Here is an 18,162-nt window from a genome sequence, read left to right as displayed (position 1 = left end):
GAGTGAGCTAGGTACAAATATGAAATATCATTGAATGGGAAATAATTCTTTAGGTTAAACATCCCTTCAGAGCCAGCATGCCCTGCCCTGCTGGAGGGGCAAAGCAGTACCATCAGTGCTGTCAAGTGTAGGAGAAAAACCTCATATTTGTTATCCACTGGATTAAAAATCCCTATTATTGCTGTTTTTGAGTGCTGACATTTCGTAGCACCTGCAGGTCAGTGATACAAGGCTGCAGTGTTGCAGAGAAGCGTGAGTGTTAGGTGTTATACTCAGAAAACGCTGCTCTGCTCTTGTTTTAAAAGACTGTAAATCAGAGGTCATTGCACTGTAACCAGCAGATTTTCTGCAGTCGGTGTGAAATCGTCTGATTCAACAACTTCACGTCCCTGAGTCTGAAGATACTCAGGCTTGATGCTTCAGATGCTTGCCAAGGCACGTCCCACGTGTTTCCTACTTAACTAGCACTTGCACAACTGATGGCCAAACATTCCTTCTTGAGCATTTACTATTTCCAAATATGTTTATCTTTCAAGTAAATAAATTTTGTGTTAATTAGTGACAGCTCACTGCTAAAATATTCACTTCATTCTTTTATCACCCTGTGGCAGGGTTCTGCATGTCGTGCCAGCTGTCCTTCACAGCAGGTCTTAAAAGTTTGAAGCCTTTTTTGGTGTCTGCAATGACCTTTTAAATTCCAGAGTAAAGCTGGGGCTGCACAACTTGCCAATGTAGCACTTGTTAATAAAATGTCAGCTTTGTAACAGTCAGACTTGCGTTGATCTCTCATATTGCGTTTTCAGCTCAGGACGTTCTTACCTGTGGTGGTACCACTGCAGGAGAGGTAAAACATTCCAAAAATGCACTCTCCTGTCTCTATGACCAGCTCACAACTCTGCCACCTGGGGAAAAAAACAATTTCCCCTGTTTACATTCCAACAAACAGTTGGTTTATTCATTGCTTAGGTGACCTCAAGTAAACCCAGAAAAGCTAGTTTTAAAGTCTAAGAGATTATCTAAACCTTCAATTCCATAATCAATAGCAATGCAAATAAACAATAGTAACAAGAGAAAAAAAAAAAAAAAGAGAGGGAAGAAACAGCAAAACAGCTTGCAGATGTTTCCTAAGGAAGATATTAACAGGGAAAACAAGCAGAAAGTTTTTCTTTTCACTTTACAGCACAGTTAACCAGTTCATTATGCAGAATTTCTGAACAGGTCAGCTCTTGATAAGTGGTTGTTTAAGTTGAAAAATTCTTGATTTCCTGCTCAACTGACTCAGTTGATAATATGCTCCGTAATGACATCATCAGCCATTTAATAGCTAAAACATTTGGATTGTATGAACCCCTGTGGTTTGGATGGTTCTTGACCTTCTGTGTGTAGGTAATGATTACTTACGTATCTGCAGGCTTGCTGAAAGCTCTCTGCAATATGCTAAATAAAAATAACAAAGATACCATTCAAAACTATTACTTTTCTTCAAATACAGATATTGCAGCTGTCTAGATTTTAATGATTTATACGTATAGGTGCTTGAATCCATTGTTTTCCTTCTGTTTAGTGAAAATGCGTGAGCAGCTCATGTGGTGTTTTCGTGATTTGTTCTAGTGTATGCATTGCCTATGTCCACCTTGGAAAGCTGAATCTGGCATTACTGTGATGTTCAGCTCTTGTCATACTGTATAAAACAATTTGGTTCTCCTATGTGGCACTAATTTTCCTCTTGTTCTCTAAAAGATCTTTAGCTGCAGAAAACCAAATGTTATCAAGGCAAACTTTGCAACAGACATCAGCAGATTTCTAATTGACTCAGTAATGCATTTTCATTACTGGTCAAATACCAGACAGCTGGAAGTTGATTCTCATATAATCTAAAATATGGAATAATCAAAATACTTTGAAAGAATATGCGTTCAATCGGTAAATGGCCCATTCTGCATGGAAAAAAAAAAAAAAAAAAAAAAAGTCAAACCTTTGAAAATATCTGGAAATGCTGAATTCTGGATTCTGAAAACGCTAATAGAGCTGTAGCTTCTTCACAAAATAAGAATTTTGTCTTCACTATCTAATATAACATATATTCCTATATTTGTCCCAATACCAAAATTGAACAGTAAAAATCAGCTTAAAATATTGTAAAATCACATTAAATATGAGACCATTGTTGAATGGTACATGAAGAAATTACCTATATCACAACATAGTAATAAATATTTTTTATTAAAAGTTCAAAAGTACTGTAAACTACTATTCCATAGCTGATTAGAGATTAGGAAAATTTTGAAGAAATTCTTAAGGAGCGATTGAATAAATATTTAACAGGATTGGATATATATGTTTGTATCCCTGTATTTTTATGGAGTTGCTGTGCTTACTTCATAACAATTGACCTGGAAACATTGAACATCCAATGGCAACATTTGTTTGAAAAGTATTTGAAGTTTACAGGGAAAAATATATATTTTTTGAGAATTTAATTTTTCTGTGCCTATTACTACCTATTGCAGCAAGGATATTTTTTAGCTTCAATGAGTACAATCTAAATGTGCTACCCAGAAAAGCATCTTCCTTCACAAAGCAAATCTGGTCTGGTTCAGCTAAGGTCTGCTTTGTTTTGTTTTGTTTTGTTTTTTTTTCAGTTCCTTCCTTCTTTTCTCCATTTAAGATAGTAATTTCTGGGTAGCTGAATAACTTGAAATAAAGCTTTTTCTTGTTCCCTTATTCTTTGTGAGTTGTTCTGTCACACCAGAATTCTGTCACAGCCAGCATCATTTCAGTGACTGATTTACTTGACAAAATTATTTTGAGTGGTTTCAACCTCAGCTGCAGGCCTAAATATAGTGAGATAAGTATCGCATGCCCTGATCTTTCAGAAAAATGAACATGATGTATCCGTGTTAGGTGACATCTTCCATAGAATTAAGTGTTGTGTGATGTCAACCGTGAATATGACAAAGAATAAGACTACGTAATGTGGACTATTAGAGATCACTCTTAGGCATTCAGAGCTCTCTGCAGATTTCCTTGTAACCGTAAGATAAATTAATGCTCACTGTCACTTCTTTCAATCAGCCAAAGCTGAGTAAATAAAATAAGCTGTCATATTCTTTGGTTCTTTTCTGTGTGAAACTGAAAACATTTCTTGAGCTAATAAACTCAATTCTAGGACTACTGGTATGTGCTTGACTTTTTCTAACTGTATACATCGAAGCATAGAAGCTAGCTAAGCTAACAGCTCATTCAGTGTAGTTATTGTGTTGGAGGAAGCAGGCTTGCTTCACAAATTTGAATAGATGTTGTTGTTCTCAGTAATTTCACCCACTCTATGGCTGCAGGCATTGTTTGAACAGAGGGAATGTGAAGCATTTATTATTTTATTCAGGGGTGTTCAGCCACTCTTTTCCTGGATCTTCTTTACCAAAAATGATGATGCAAGCAATACTGGGGAGGCTGAGCAGACAGATGGCCAGTGCTGAAGATCGACACAATGCTTCATCTGCGTGGTCTTCAGAGTAGATGAATACAAATGCAAGAAAATAAAGAAACCTTGACAATTAAACGTTGTTTGTGACTTTCAGAGAGACAGATCAAAAGCCAGTATTAACATTGCTGTGTGCTAAAGAATACAGATGTGTTGTATTTGTAATTGCCAATTGCAAGTGCAGATCACAGTGGCTGACTTCTGCCTCTCCTTGGTATTCTAGGTCAGTGTGTTACAGACATCTGCCCATTGCTGCAATCCAATTGTAAGATGAACGCCATCAGCACAAACACATTCCTTGTCTCAGTTACACCAATACAATCTGTCCCCTTGTGTTTATTTCAGCACTGAGTGAATTCTTTTGGTTATTTATAGATCCTTCTGAGATTGTGTCAGTGGGGCGAGAGTGAAGCTGCGTTAGCAGATGGAGTGCTCCAGAGAGGTTTGTTGCCTGGAACTTGTCCACTGGCTGGGAAAAAGGCACAGCAAAGAAGTGATTTTGCCTCTTTACAACTGTAGAGCAAATGCTCTATGGACTTCGCTTTGGGCCAACAGTGAGAAACCTCAGAACCAACTGGAGAAAGAACTGTGACTCATGATTGTGTTTGTTCTGCCCTCGTTCTCCAGGAGAGAAGTAATCTCTGATAAATATGATTCAGGGTTAGCATTGTTTGCCTGGAGTTCTTGAGAACTGGGAGGGAAATAAATTACATGTAATGAGCAGGACTTTGCTTTATCCAAAGTAAGTCAATGTGCAGGAGAGTACTTATACAGCTGCAAGGTCTGTTCTTTCTCTCTTATCTGACTTGTCTAAAGAGCCCTATAGCTCTGTGCCTCTTCATGAACTTGCACTGACAAATTCTTTTGCTATACTGAGCAAGGTTTCTGTCAGTGCTGTCAATCCTCCATGGTTTCATCACAGTTGCTCAGGGACTCTCAAAAATGGCTATGGAAATTAGATGGACAGGAGCTGAGTGGAAGCTTTCTAGGGAATGAAAGGATAAAAAAGTAATTTTGTAGGTTGGCTGAGCTCTTTATGAGATGTTTATCGCTGCTGTGATTTAATTGTATTGCTAATAGTACATTAGGGTATTTGAGCATTTTGGTAGGAGTCTTCTGGTTACTATTTAAATCAAAGGGAATGGAATTTGATAGGTGTCATTAAAAATCTCTGTTTATTTTGGAGATTGGTAGCATTGTACACACATATATAGTAAGAGATTTTGATTCTGCTCCTTATTTTCATGAACGCTCTTTTATACACTTTGGCCAAAGAAAATACTCCTGATGTTGTCATACATTATTTAGATTCTCTCTTTCTGTTTTTGAGAACTCTAGTCAGGCACAGAGCCATACTATGCTGCTTTTGAGCCTGCCACAGTTGTATTTTCAGTTCAGCAAATACGAGTTTGTGTGCCTTAGCCTACTGAATAATAGAAATCAGACTGAATCATGATAGTACTTCAGTCTATATCTTTAGATCACCTTGTCTTTGTTAGAGACACCACTGTGTTTTCTAGTCTAGCCATTATTAATTAAATAAAGGCCAAATAGCAAAGATGAGCTCTCAAAAAGGTGGAGCAGATCGCAGTGTTACAATCTGGTAAAGATGTGATACTGCTGCATGGGAATACACAGCCACACAGTCACTGACTGGATATGATTAATCCTTTAATTGCCATAATGTGAAAGAGCTTCCAGAATTTTCTTCTATTAGCTGCTGTGATGTCTATGAATTTCTGTAAGAAAAGTATTACATACAAAGAACCTTAATATGAGGTCAAAAGTTAACAAGAATAATTTATTTTGGGTGAGTACTGCATTTTATCAAGATTTTTCTCAGTGATTTCAGTAATTGCTTCTCTTCTGTTACACTTTGTTTTCATTTCACTTTCTATGTCTCCTTAACAGCTTATTGTGTTTCTGAGATAGCTCTTTGCTTACTTCACCGCCATCAGCATTTCAGAAGAGGCTGTAGTAACATCTAAAAAGTGTTCTTCTGATCTCTTAACCTGCACATTTTTATCATCTCCAATGAGAATCATTTCTAGAGGGCAGCTCATTCCTTGCTTATTTTGGCACATCAGTGACCCTTAACATCCATTGCCATTTGACTGTTAAATTTCAAGCAAAAACATTATATTTTTCTTGCCACAGAACCAGACAGTAGTTTTAAGGATTTTTTTTTTTTTTAATAGTGCTAGAGTAGTGCATCAAATCAATTGCAGAAATAATATTGCATGATTTTGAGACCATAAGCTAAAAAAACTCAATTACAATTTGTTAATTTCTTGTAGTTAGATGCATGTTAAATTGCAGCATAGTGCCGTCTTTCATTGAAGCAGTAGCTAAATGACTGTGAAGAATAAGTACTACTGGAATATTACTGGATTACTGGTGTGGTTACTATTTCAGTACTGCTATAAATAAGAACATATTTCTCCTGTGTATTGCTTAACTATTTTCACTGAACTGAAATGACCACCACAATTAGTAGTCTTAGGGGCATGGGAATAAACTCTTCCAAGAAAATATATAAAGTAAAATGAGTAGTCATGTTGTTTCACTTTGGGGAGGGAAAACTTTTTGTTTTGTTTTGTTTTGCTTTTCTAGAAGTATGAGTTTTAAAACACCCTCTGCATTGTTTTCTTCGTTTATCATTGAGACTGATTTAAAACCTTTTTTTCTTTTAAGGTCCAAAGTAGGAAACTGTTTTTAAGAAACTGAAGGGTTTTCAGCCAGAGAAATTACTGCACATTTATCAAAACCAACCATTTTTCATTCAAGATGCTCATAAGACAGAAAACTCATCCTAATAGTGTTCATGCTTAACTGCCTGGAGGGAAAAGAAATATAAAATACTTTGTGTCTTCCAATTAAAAATAACTGTTGCCAATCTAACAAAAGCTTTCAGAAAAAAAATGTTAAGTCAGCATTCAGTATTGTAGTTTCATTTTCCGTATATTTTTTTCCTTACACCACTTCAGTTGCATTACGCAATAATATCAGCAGAACTACCCTATGGTTATATGAAGATATGGAATAGAAACATGGAAATTACTTCTTTTTGGAAGATTTGTGGGTTTCAACTACTTTGGTAATTTTTGTTTAGATAGTATCAAGGATCTGCTTTATGTGAAGCCTTTTCAATGGCAAATGTTTTTAATCTTGGAAATATATCTTTTCCCTGGCTAGCATCTAATGTTGCTAATAGTTTTTCATTACTTCTCTGAGAAGATTATTTCACAGTCAGTATTTTGATTAGAGATCTTTATAACTTACTGTTTAAACAGTGATATTTACTCTTTTCATTGTTGACCTCTGAGGGAAACGAGGATGTGGTTATTAAGGGGGGAACACAAATCACATAATTTAGTATTCAGCATAATAAAAGTCTGAAGCTGAGTGGGTGGGTGAATTACTTTTAAAGTCAATGGGGAGGCAGAAACATTTTCAGAGTGTATTATCTCTAACATATTTTAGATGTTTGTTTCAGGAGAGGAGGTGTGGCATCCTATGATCTGCTGACTATGTTTACTAGATATCTACTGACTCCATTAACCCTGGGAAACTGGACTCTGCATCCTGTACTGTGGAAATCTAATGAGTCTTATCAAGAAAAGTACAGGCAAATCACAGAGATGATGAGAACAATCTGCAAGGATATGATGTGGTACTAATTTGCAAATTATATAGGCCCATGAATAGGCCATTTGGCTGTTCCAGACTGCTGGCCAGAGTGGAAGAAAGGACAATATATATTTTGCACAGCTGGAGCAAAATGCTTATGTGGATGCTGGAATGGTCAAGAGAGACAGGCACTGATGAAAATGATGTAAGCCATGATGCAGGTAAATTGCCAGCACAGGAAAGTCTTTTGAGACATCTTTGTTATGTGAGATGGTGAGTATCTGCTAAAAGAGGATTGAGGACTCATAAGGAAAAAGGAAAAGAAAATGGAAAACAGAAAGGATGGATTGAAATGATGAAAGAAAATATTAAATAAATGTTAAATTAACTCATACACTGAAAATAAGACAATGTGAGGTTATATAAGATGTTATTGCCATTGAAAAGTTCAGATGAAATTGAATTGTACTGGACTAGACACAGGATAGTCCTTAAGAGAGAGATTTCAGATAGTTTGAAAATGAGATATTTTGTACATTTTTCAAAATGCTTTTTTTTCCATGATAAACTGACAGGTATATGGACTGAATCTAGGACCAAAACAATATTCTATGGAGCTTATGCAGTATATTGTGTTCAGGCTTGATAATTATTTCTTTTTGCTGCTCTTGTTTAATAGTTCCCTTGTGATTATTTCCTGTGGTTATTGCCTTCAGCTACGTGTCCATAAAGACAGCAAAGATCATTCAGAAATGTGTTTGTTGGAAGTCAGTAAAGGAGCATCAGCACAGCTCAACAGTGATAGCTTGGTCCATAAATCAATGACAACCAAAAACATCATCTCAGCCAGTCATTCACGAGTGGGTGACTTTCCACCGAGTTGCTTTTTGTTACAGAAATGCTGGGTTCTGCTTTAACAAGAGCAGAGCTTCTATCACAATCCATTATATCAAGAGAATTAAAGAACTGCAGGTGGCCTGGAGAACCCATTTTGAAGATTGTGTTGGATCAGTTACTCTGTAGCTCAGACATGTTTCTCCATTATGAAGAAACAAACGCAATTACAGCTGGTCTTGATTAATGATAAGAAAAACAGAGTGAAAAGGAGAACATTTTTCTCCTCAGTGTGTAGAACTGTAGTTCACTGAAAATTAGCTAAAAATCAATAACACGTAATGCCAGAAAACAGTTTTTGTATCTATCTGACAAACTATTTATTAGACAAAGAGACTAAGATGGGGAATCATTATAAAGTGTTTAATCCTACAGATCACAAAATTCCAACTTTTAAAGATACAAAATCCACTAACAGATATATTTCTATATAATGTATTCCAAATAATAAGGTTTCAATCAGAAAAGGTTTTTTCAAAGAAATTCAAATTTAATCAAATTCAGATTTATTCAAATATCTAATTTTCCTGCAGCTTTCTAATGGTTCAATATACAACCACTGAAATCAATAGTAATCCCAAATGAAAGTATCCGTCAGTAACTGAATTATTAATTTTTTCATAGTGAGGTTTATGTCTTCAGGATTTATAAACAGTTCTCATTACGTAAATACAAAGGTACATGTAAATATTTACTAAAAAGATTTAAGATTAGATTAAAGTTTATCTATATGCATATTTTATGGTAGAAGGACAAACCCCACTATATACTTACATAATGTGATAGATTATTTTCTTGTAGTCTGATAGTGCTTTAAGATGCCACTTATGCCAGGCAATAGGCAAGGGAATGCCTGTTGTCTATAATGCAAAAATGAAATCAATTAATTAGTAGATGTGGCTAACAGTAACAGTAACCAAAAGATCTAAATCCAGTTTCTTATAATCTTGATTGGTTCAGATGGTCCAGGTGAGAAGTGCAATTATTTGCTTTTGTAATGAATATTTCCTTTTGATCCCCAGCCTGCCTTTATCAATCTTTCTTGATCCAAGGAAGCCTCACTTATTGTAGTCACAGCTTAAATAAAGAAGGCTGGGAGCGAATAGAAGCAACGATACTGGGAACCACTAGGAATCTGGAAACAATTACAGCTGCAAATGAATGTAGCTACAGCATATGTGTATACAGAAATTTCAAACAAAGAAGTACTGCTAGCACTGTTTATGGATGTGTGAATTACACAGATGTTTGCACGATCTTTGCTTTGGAATATTATGAGAAAGTTCTTTTGCTACTGGATAAATGAAAGACATTATGAGGTGCCAGTGCAGAATCCCAAAATCATGAGCAACACTTCCAATCACTGCCTTGGACAATAGATGTAAAACTCCTCAGAATCTTTACCACCTCTTTTGTCTGCAGCTGTTGTGAATTTCTTCCTGCTATTTTTCTTTTCACTTTTATTTCTAGACTTCTCCCTTCCTTAGATTGAATTTCATCTACTGAAACAGAGTTCTCAACTTCAGTATGAAACATATCAGGGAATAAACTGTAAATGACTCTGCAGTTTACAACAAGGTGTTCATAAACTGCCCTCACATAAAAGCATAGAGCTAGAAAATAAGTGCAGTGAAATATTAAAAGATGCAATTCACTGGTCACTCACTCATGACATCATATAAAACCAGTGCCTGGTTCTAACAGACATGCTGTATTCTTGCAGATGAGTGAAAGAACAAGAGTTAGTAATCATTATTAGTTTCTATAATGGTCAGAATGAAGATCTCAGGGGAAGATTAACATGAAGCTTGATAAATAAATGTTTTTGTATTTATTAATGTCAGTTTCCTTTGAAGCTTACAGGTGAGTTTTTAGTTCCACATGAAGCTGGTAATGATAGGCATTTTGTCTTCCTCTGTTCCCTTAGTCTTCCTCAAATGTCTTCGGATTCAGTTAATGCCTGAAGGACTTGTTATACTGAATCCCTGTAAATCTCCTTTGATTGGGTGTTTAATGAGATATATACTAAAGTTTACAGGATAAGATGCAAGACAGCCATTACTGAGATTTGTCTTCACTAACACCACTGATAGACCAGCCTCTTATGCTGCATAAATGATTATGAGATAATTCACCACAATTTCTTCCATATTCTTTTTTTCTTGGAACCATGTGATGGTTTTAAGTGATGTTTGTTCCTAATTTTTCATCCATTTATTTGAATTTGGCAAGTCTCTTGAGTGATCTTTTAAAGTTAGAACATAGAATGGATTTATTCTCTGGATCACTGGGAAGGTCAAGAGCACTGCTATTTGTAGCCATTATCAGTGGCCTATGCAAACTCATGAATGAATAATCTCAGGACAGTTTAAATATTCCCCTCAAGTTCCTTTCAGTTTGTCTCCCACATCCATGAGGACTTGTAGTTTTAACCTCCACATCATCAATTCTTTGCCATCTCTCTATCTCAACTGCCTTTCCTTTAAAAATACTACAATCTTGAATTAGGCCATTCTTTCATCCTTGAAAATCAGTTTCATTTTACACAGTTCACCACTTTTTGAAACCACAGTAACTCATGATTGCTGGGGCCAGAGGGGAATTGCATGAGAGATGTGCAATGCACTGAACTAACATGTAAGGCTAAAGTATAAAATTTAAGTTGTAAATGAAAGTGACAAGCAAAATAGCAAAATTTTTCTCCACTTAACGTTATTAATGATGCAATATTTTTTTGTTTAAAAGGATTTACTGTTTTGTTTTTGTTGTTGTTGTTGTTTTTTTTTAATATCTTTTTTTTTTTTTTTCCATGCAGATTATTGTCATAGCATATGTCTGCAGTAAGTGTGTGGTCTTCCTATAACAAACATATGCAGATATTTATCTAAAGAAGCAAAGGCTTAATAGTGGGTGTATCTTTAAGCATGTGAGCATGTGGCTGAAGTTGAGGCTGTACAGATTGTCTTCCAGTGGTGACTAATAAAAATGGCTTTTTTTTTTTTTTTTTTTTTTGTTATAGGCCCAATTGTATATCTGGTGACATCCTAAACATTGTCTTCAAACATTTATTTAATTACACAGAAAGTCCCAAGAAGACCATAGTTAATATTTGCATTCTTTAAATTTGATATCTTTTGGACTTTTCTTCTGCATATCTAACCAAGCACGACACTGACAGTACTTCTACGTATCTGTCTAATGTCCTTTAGAAAGCATGAATTAGACATTTAATATATAGTAGCTTTCAACTACCAATTATTTGCTCAATAAACTGTTTGAGAAATTTCTTCACTTTTTGTTAAATGATAAGGCAAAACAAACAAACAAACAAAAAGAAACAGCAAAAAAAAGGCATCTAATTCATTAATTAATCAGCCATTCATACTAATCATTGAATTTTCAAGGAAATAAAAATGAGAGTTTGAGGTTCATTATTAAATATTAAGAACGTGATAAGCTTTTCTTCTATTAATTTTGGTGAACTCTATCAATGGAGTTCATTTTCATTTCAATACAGAGCATAAAGAGATTATAAAACCTTTGCATTTTCCACAGAACAGTTTGTTTTTTTCAGACAGCTGTACTGCTAACCAACATTGCACAGGCATCACTTCACATTCCTCCCCTGCTGCCTCCCTCCTGTTAGTCCTTTCCCTTCCACATTCCTATACACACATTTAGAGAACTCAAAATGCTGCTAACTCTCCTGTCATCACAAAGACAGAAGAAATAAACATAAGTCACTAATAAATGTTACATCCCAAAGCTACAGCATGAAGAAAGATGGCCTCTTTCCCAGAAGCTGTGCACTGAATATTCAAATTTGTTTGCAAACCAGCACTGAGTGCTGTGTTGTCAGCCAGTGCACGTAGCTAAGTGCAAATGGTGTAGACTGTAGTTAATTAGTAAGTTTGGTTTGCTAGTCTGTGACTACAACAACTTTCTTCTCATAAAATATCTTTCATGTACATAACAAAATGTTCCTCAAAGAAGATCTGTCCATGTGTTTAACTTTTCTCTATAGGGCTGCCAAGTCACAATCTCCTGGATAAAAACAAATCAATGTTATTGTGATCGTACAAGAGGTTTTGAATTTCTCTATCTCACTTCACTGTTACTGAAAGATATCCTCTTGAATATATGTCTTCCCTGTTTTTTTTAACACATTGCCGTGTAAAATCTCTTTTGCATGTATCTATATAGAAATTAAGCATTTCATGTGGTTAATGTAATGTATATATAGTTACTCTATTGCACATTATGTAAAGAAATCAAGAATTTGAAAAATTGCAAAGAGTTTAAATAATATGAAAATTTTATTAAGTCATGTGGAATTCTAACCCTTATATATATATATGGATCAGTATATTTGTCTTGTTGGGACCACTGATTTTTTAACAAGATTTTTATTTTCAATGTGAAGTGAAGGACAAGACTAGAAGTGTGGAAGACAGGAAAAGTGCCTGATGTAATTTCTTTTCCCCTCATTCATGAAGATTGATTTTGAAATCCAACCTGCTCAGGATTTTGGAAGGTGATTTATTTATTTATTTTTGTCTGTAGTTTAAATCCCTTGGTCCTAATTTGCTTTTCTCACGTATACCAGAATAACAGTATTCGACTCCATTGAAGTCAGTGGAATCATACAGAGGTAAAACCGATAGAAGAAAATTAAACCTTTCAAGGAAAACCTACTGCAGTTCTTTTGAGAAGCTGAAACGAGTAAGTTTAGTTAGTTTATCACTTGTTGAATTCTGACACTGCATAAAGCATTAGCAACTGGAGTATATTGTCCAGACAAGGATAATCAGCAAATCCGAGTTTATAAATGGTTGACTGGAAACAATGGTGCACAGATAACCCTGGAGAGGTTGAGAAAGACTTCACCGGAGTTTATTTGCATTGCAGTTCTACTGGAAGTCACAGAAGCTTGGTTTCCTACCTACTTAATGCCATTTATTTTTGATATGCCCCAAAGCATCCCTGACGCTTATTAAAATAGAATGGAGTCTAGGCAGCCAGTAACGCTACTGTATCTTGTTTAAACAGTTGTTCTATTTTTAGAAGTTCCAAAGAGCTTCAGCATACAACTTCAGCCCAGCTCTATCTGTCGATTCATGCAGCTTGTGAAACCTTTGACCTAGATAAAAAAAAAAAAAATCCAATATTTAAGAAGGGAATTCACACAGCTTTCAGGGTCCACTTAGTGCTGTGGTGCTATGGTTTAACAAGCTGTTCTTCTCATTCATATCATTTTATTATCCTTTTTTTTTTTTTTTTTTTTTTTAAATTCATTTTATTTATTTATTTATTTTGGTACATTGTACAAATTGTTCGTGGCTATAATCTAAACAATTTCACCTTGCTAATCCATATAATGCATTTTATTTATCAGCTATGTGATCAGCTATATGGTATATATATGAGATATATATGTATATATCTCTTTTATATCTTTCTGCTCAAAATGTTGGGGTTGTCTTTTGCTGTTGTTTTTTTTTTTTGTTGTTGTTGTTGTTGTTTTTTGGTTTGTTTTTCTTTTTTTTTGCACAGTGTCACTAACGCTATTTGTGCAAGAATTCCCCTTAAATCTCATTTCTGTGGCAAATTCCTTCTGCAGTTTCTGGATGTGAGCCAGCCGTGTTAGAGTGAAGATTGGAGCTATTCTCTCCTCAAGCCTGCCATAGTTCTCACAGCAGGGAATATTCGTTTATAAATTACCCCAGAGAGCACCACCAGTCATAGAAAGCTCCGCAGATCCACAGGAGCTAAATCACACCTTTCACTTCCATGAGTATTTGCATCCCAAAGTAAACAGTGTTTACATTTAGAGCTGCACTCAGCTTTATATTCTGCCTCTTTTACTGTAGCAAAATAGTTCTGTCTTTGACACTTTTATTTTCATATGGACTGGTTAATGTTGTATTTTACTGGTGAGAAGATATGGTAGGAAACAAGCTGTATTGTCTAATTGTGTCATCTATGTACAGAATAGATTATGACCATCAACAGAGGAACAAAGTGCCAGGTTCTCTTACTCAGTTAGTTCTCACTATTTCTCCCCAAAAAAGCAGAGTATTGAAACTATAAGCATTGTGAAATGATGAGTCCCTGTCTTGGGAGCTGACAGAATGATAATGCCACAACACAGAGGATATCCGTCAGATAGAATAGCCTGTAATGTGGTACATAAAAGGACAACAAAATATCCCCTCTAAAATAAAGGCTGTCAGACTGAAGGATACATTGCTAGAGCATTTCAGTCAGCGTATCACTATATAAATCACTTCAGTTACACAGCTTTGAGTCTTCCCTGCAAGAACTAATTATTTAATGACAATTGTTTTGGCAGCTTCTTACTCTTGTTTAATACTTCATATTTCCTATCTGCAGGGCTGAGGTGGGACATTACATGGTTGTGCTGTTTACAGCCCCATCTTGTTTTCAGTGAACACACTGGAGAAGCAGTTTGTTACTCAGAAGGTTTAGGCACTCCACCTACAGCAAAAGTTCTGGACACTTCACAGAAAAGAAATGGTACATACTATGACCCAAGGAACTGGCTGTAAGATTAGATTTGTAATTAGACATTAAGTTGTAAACTTGTATACTTGCAATGAATTTGCTTATCAGAGGTTTCCTAAGTGTTTAATGTATTCTGTACCTCAGAGTGAATATAAAATTAAATTTAGCTAAACTCTGCTTGTTTATGGCTACATAGTTTGTATTTCTGAAGCTCTGTATATACAGAATGCAATTAAAATCTAATTGCCACTGGAGAGAAGTCACACTGGCAAAACTGCACATACACTTCTAGTGGCTAATGGACCACACAGCAGGGAGTAGTATCATTTAAAAGTCTGTGAGGAATCAACACAGAAATGTATCTGAGAACGGTGATCCATGTCAAGTCTGTGGTCCTCTCTGTGTAATAAAAAGTGCAAAGAGAAGGGAAATGACATTATAAAAAATAAGATTTCACAAATAGAAAGGCAAAGAATTAAGTTGTGAGTTGAGGATAACACCAGAAAGACTTGGCTTGAGAAAGAGTTTGAAAGTGTAAAGAAATATCATCAGACACCTGTGTAAGGGTGATGCTCTTAGGCTTCACAAACACCCACTTACCTTAGTGAGACTGAACAGCTGATTCCCATTAACATGCATGACTCCCTTCCGACAAATAGCTCCAAAACTGCAAATACCTACTGCTGACCTCAGCTTCTCCCTTGCATCCTGCTCATCTAGCAACTTTTGGGATGCACAGGTAGCAGCAGGAAGATTTTCCAATAGCTTTTCACCCCTTCTCAATGTTACCTGTCCCAGCAACAGCAGAAACAGAAGGATGGACTATATTCTGCTGCTGTGCACTACCTGAAACCCCCAGATATGCTTTCCCACCATCTGAAGTTAGCTCCAGAGCTGAACACTGAACAGCCCTCCAGGCTCCAGCTGTTTGCAGGAACTCCAGGTCTGGAGAAAAATGTTTTCCATGTTTGCTATGGCTTTTATTTGTTTGTCTTCACATAAAAATCTCTCCAATTATTTGGGAATTAGATGTCTTTCCTCCTGGAACTGAAAAACATAACCTTTGTGAGACTGACATAGAGAAAAGCATCTGGCACTTCTAAGCTGTGACTTGGCATGAGCAAAGGATACAGAGGTAGCACAGTGTAGAGGAAAAAACAACAAAACTAAACAAAACAAAAAACTGAAAAAGAAAAAAAAATGAAAAAAAAAATAAAAAGGTTTTTACTCTCCCCACTGAAGACCAGACTATACACAGATGTAATTCAGGCATGGGGGAGGTTGGAGGGAGAGGAAGACCCAGAAAGAAATATGATTGCATCATACTGTGGGAATTTATCCACCCGCCTCCTTAACATCTTAAGTCTCCAGTCTAAATATGTCATCAGAAATATTTGATATTTTTGCAGGTTAAAAACAAAGATGGAGAGAAATGGAAGTGTACACAGACTGGTCACATTTTTATGACTTGCAAAATTCAGGAAAACAAGAATCAAATTCTTAATAGGTCTCCATTTTTTGAGCAGTTATTTTAAGAAGATTAGGAAATGAAAGCCAAGAAGTTTGTAAACTGTAGTTTTCCTACTTCTGTATTTGATTTTTATATATTATATATATGGCATTTCAGTGTGATTAAGAATGTTTATACCTCTCTCTATCTTACAATGACTTTTTTAAAAGAAAGTAAGGCTGGAAATTTTATTACAAGCAGAGTCCTTGATCAAGCCCCTGTACTGAGTTTGTTTCTTGTTTGATAGAAGTCAATGGAAAACTCCTATCAATGTCAATGCTTCTGTATGGTTTCCTTTTTGTTGTTGCATTTATCATGCCCAGATAGACAGGTGATAGATAGAAAACTGCACATGCCTGGAATACTTTTTCCATGAAAATGTGACAGATATTTACAGATGCTATTACAGTAACAAAGTGCTTTAGCCTCAATTTCCAAAATTTCTTGATGGCTTCCATTAATCACGAGTGCAAGACTTGTAATTATAGTTTATATTATGAAACTTATTAGATTTTTTTTTCCTGAGATTTTTATTCCCATTTCTTTTAGAGCTGAAATAATTAGGAGAGGCTGCTGCAGTCTGAAATTAAGCCTCTGTACAGGAAAGAAAAGGTTCTGTGTTAAGATAAATAAGCAAAAAATGCTTAAGTGCTAAGCTTAGGGCAACAAATTTAAAATAATGTATTTGAGTAAAAAAAAAAATTTAAAAAGCCCTACATGAATTAGTTCCTGTATTTTTCAATGAGAGATTAAAATGCATTTGGTGTAGGGTACACAAATGATGACATTTTCTAAAAGATGCTTTAAACACTATTCCTTAGACAAGAATACCTTTCTTATGTAATGAGCCATGTCAATCCAAGCAGCAGCACAATTTCCTCATGGCTGAATACAGAAGTCATTCAAAATCTGCAGCTAGTTCATTGTAAGGCAGTTCAGCCTGAAGACCGCATCCCACCCAAGCTTCTGGCTTCTCACTTCTTCTCCCAGCACCTGGGTGCTCATATTGCCTTTTGCTGATACTGTACCTTTTGGGTTCGAGCCTGCATGAGTCCTTCCATGCACCCATAGCAAATGTTGACCTTGGAAGCTGTGGGAGGTTAGTAAAACAATGCAAGGAAGTGTCAGGTAGCAGAAGGTCACATGGGTTTCCTAGAAACCTCAGAAACTTGCCCAAGCCTGGCAGCTTTGAAGTATTGCCCCTGCCTGACCCTGCATGCCAAGTTCAAAACCCAGAAATGGCTGTCTACACAGCCAGCCAGCTGAGCAGAAGGCAGAGCTGTGCTCCATGGCCAAAACACAGATCCTCATCCTGTGTAAACAGGGAAGCGGCTGAAATGCATCTATGCCAATGTCTCTAATGAAGGCTGTGGGCCAAGGACTCAAAGGGCACGTCTACACAGCTCAGACCAGTGGTGTGTTACAGATCTCTGCGCTGACTTAGGAGCTTTTGGTATATGGTGCAGCAGTGTAGTTCCATACTGTGATATTGAGTTGGCTCTCAGAAGCCCCTTGGACTGCCAGCTAACTCAGCTACTAGAAGTCTTGGTTACTGCTGTGTATGTATGGTGTTAAGGAGATTGCTTTTCCCTGCAGCGTTTCATGATATTAAACCCAAATTCAAACAGCACTACCCGGTGACAGCAACAGAAGCTTTTTATACCCCAAAAAGTGAAAATGCTTTGTTTTCTAGTTAAGCTTGAATAAGCAGGCGCTGACCCTGCTTTGGAGAGGAAAATAGATTTTCCCTGTAATAGTGAACAGCTCCTGATGCAAAATGCATCAGATGCTTTTGTCTTCACCGCCTATACCTAGCACTTGCATACTGAGGAGGCTAGAAGATTTGAAATCCTTTTCAGCGAGCCCAGTGATTAGAAATTACTTTTTACTTAACTGAAATTCATGTTTGTTCCTTGAGGAAGGCTATGTCAGACAGACTATGCACAGCCCTGTTGCTGATGGCAGCAGAAAGGCCTCTGATGGAGTCATCAGTGACATCCCAGTCTGTTGTGCAGCAAAACCAGCTGAGGCAAATTCCAGACCACTGCAAGAAAAGTCACGTTAAAAGCATTTTGCAAGCAGTGGCTGTAAATTCTAGAATTTGCAGGATGCCCCTTTT

Source organism: Coturnix japonica, chromosome 2, assembly GCF_054131305.1.
Source record: "Coturnix japonica strain WE chromosome 2, WE-NBRP24, whole genome shotgun sequence".
In the NCBI taxonomy this organism is placed as follows: Eukaryota; Metazoa; Chordata; class Aves; order Galliformes; family Phasianidae; genus Coturnix; species Coturnix japonica.
Note: the sequence above shows the minus strand (reverse complement) of the source record.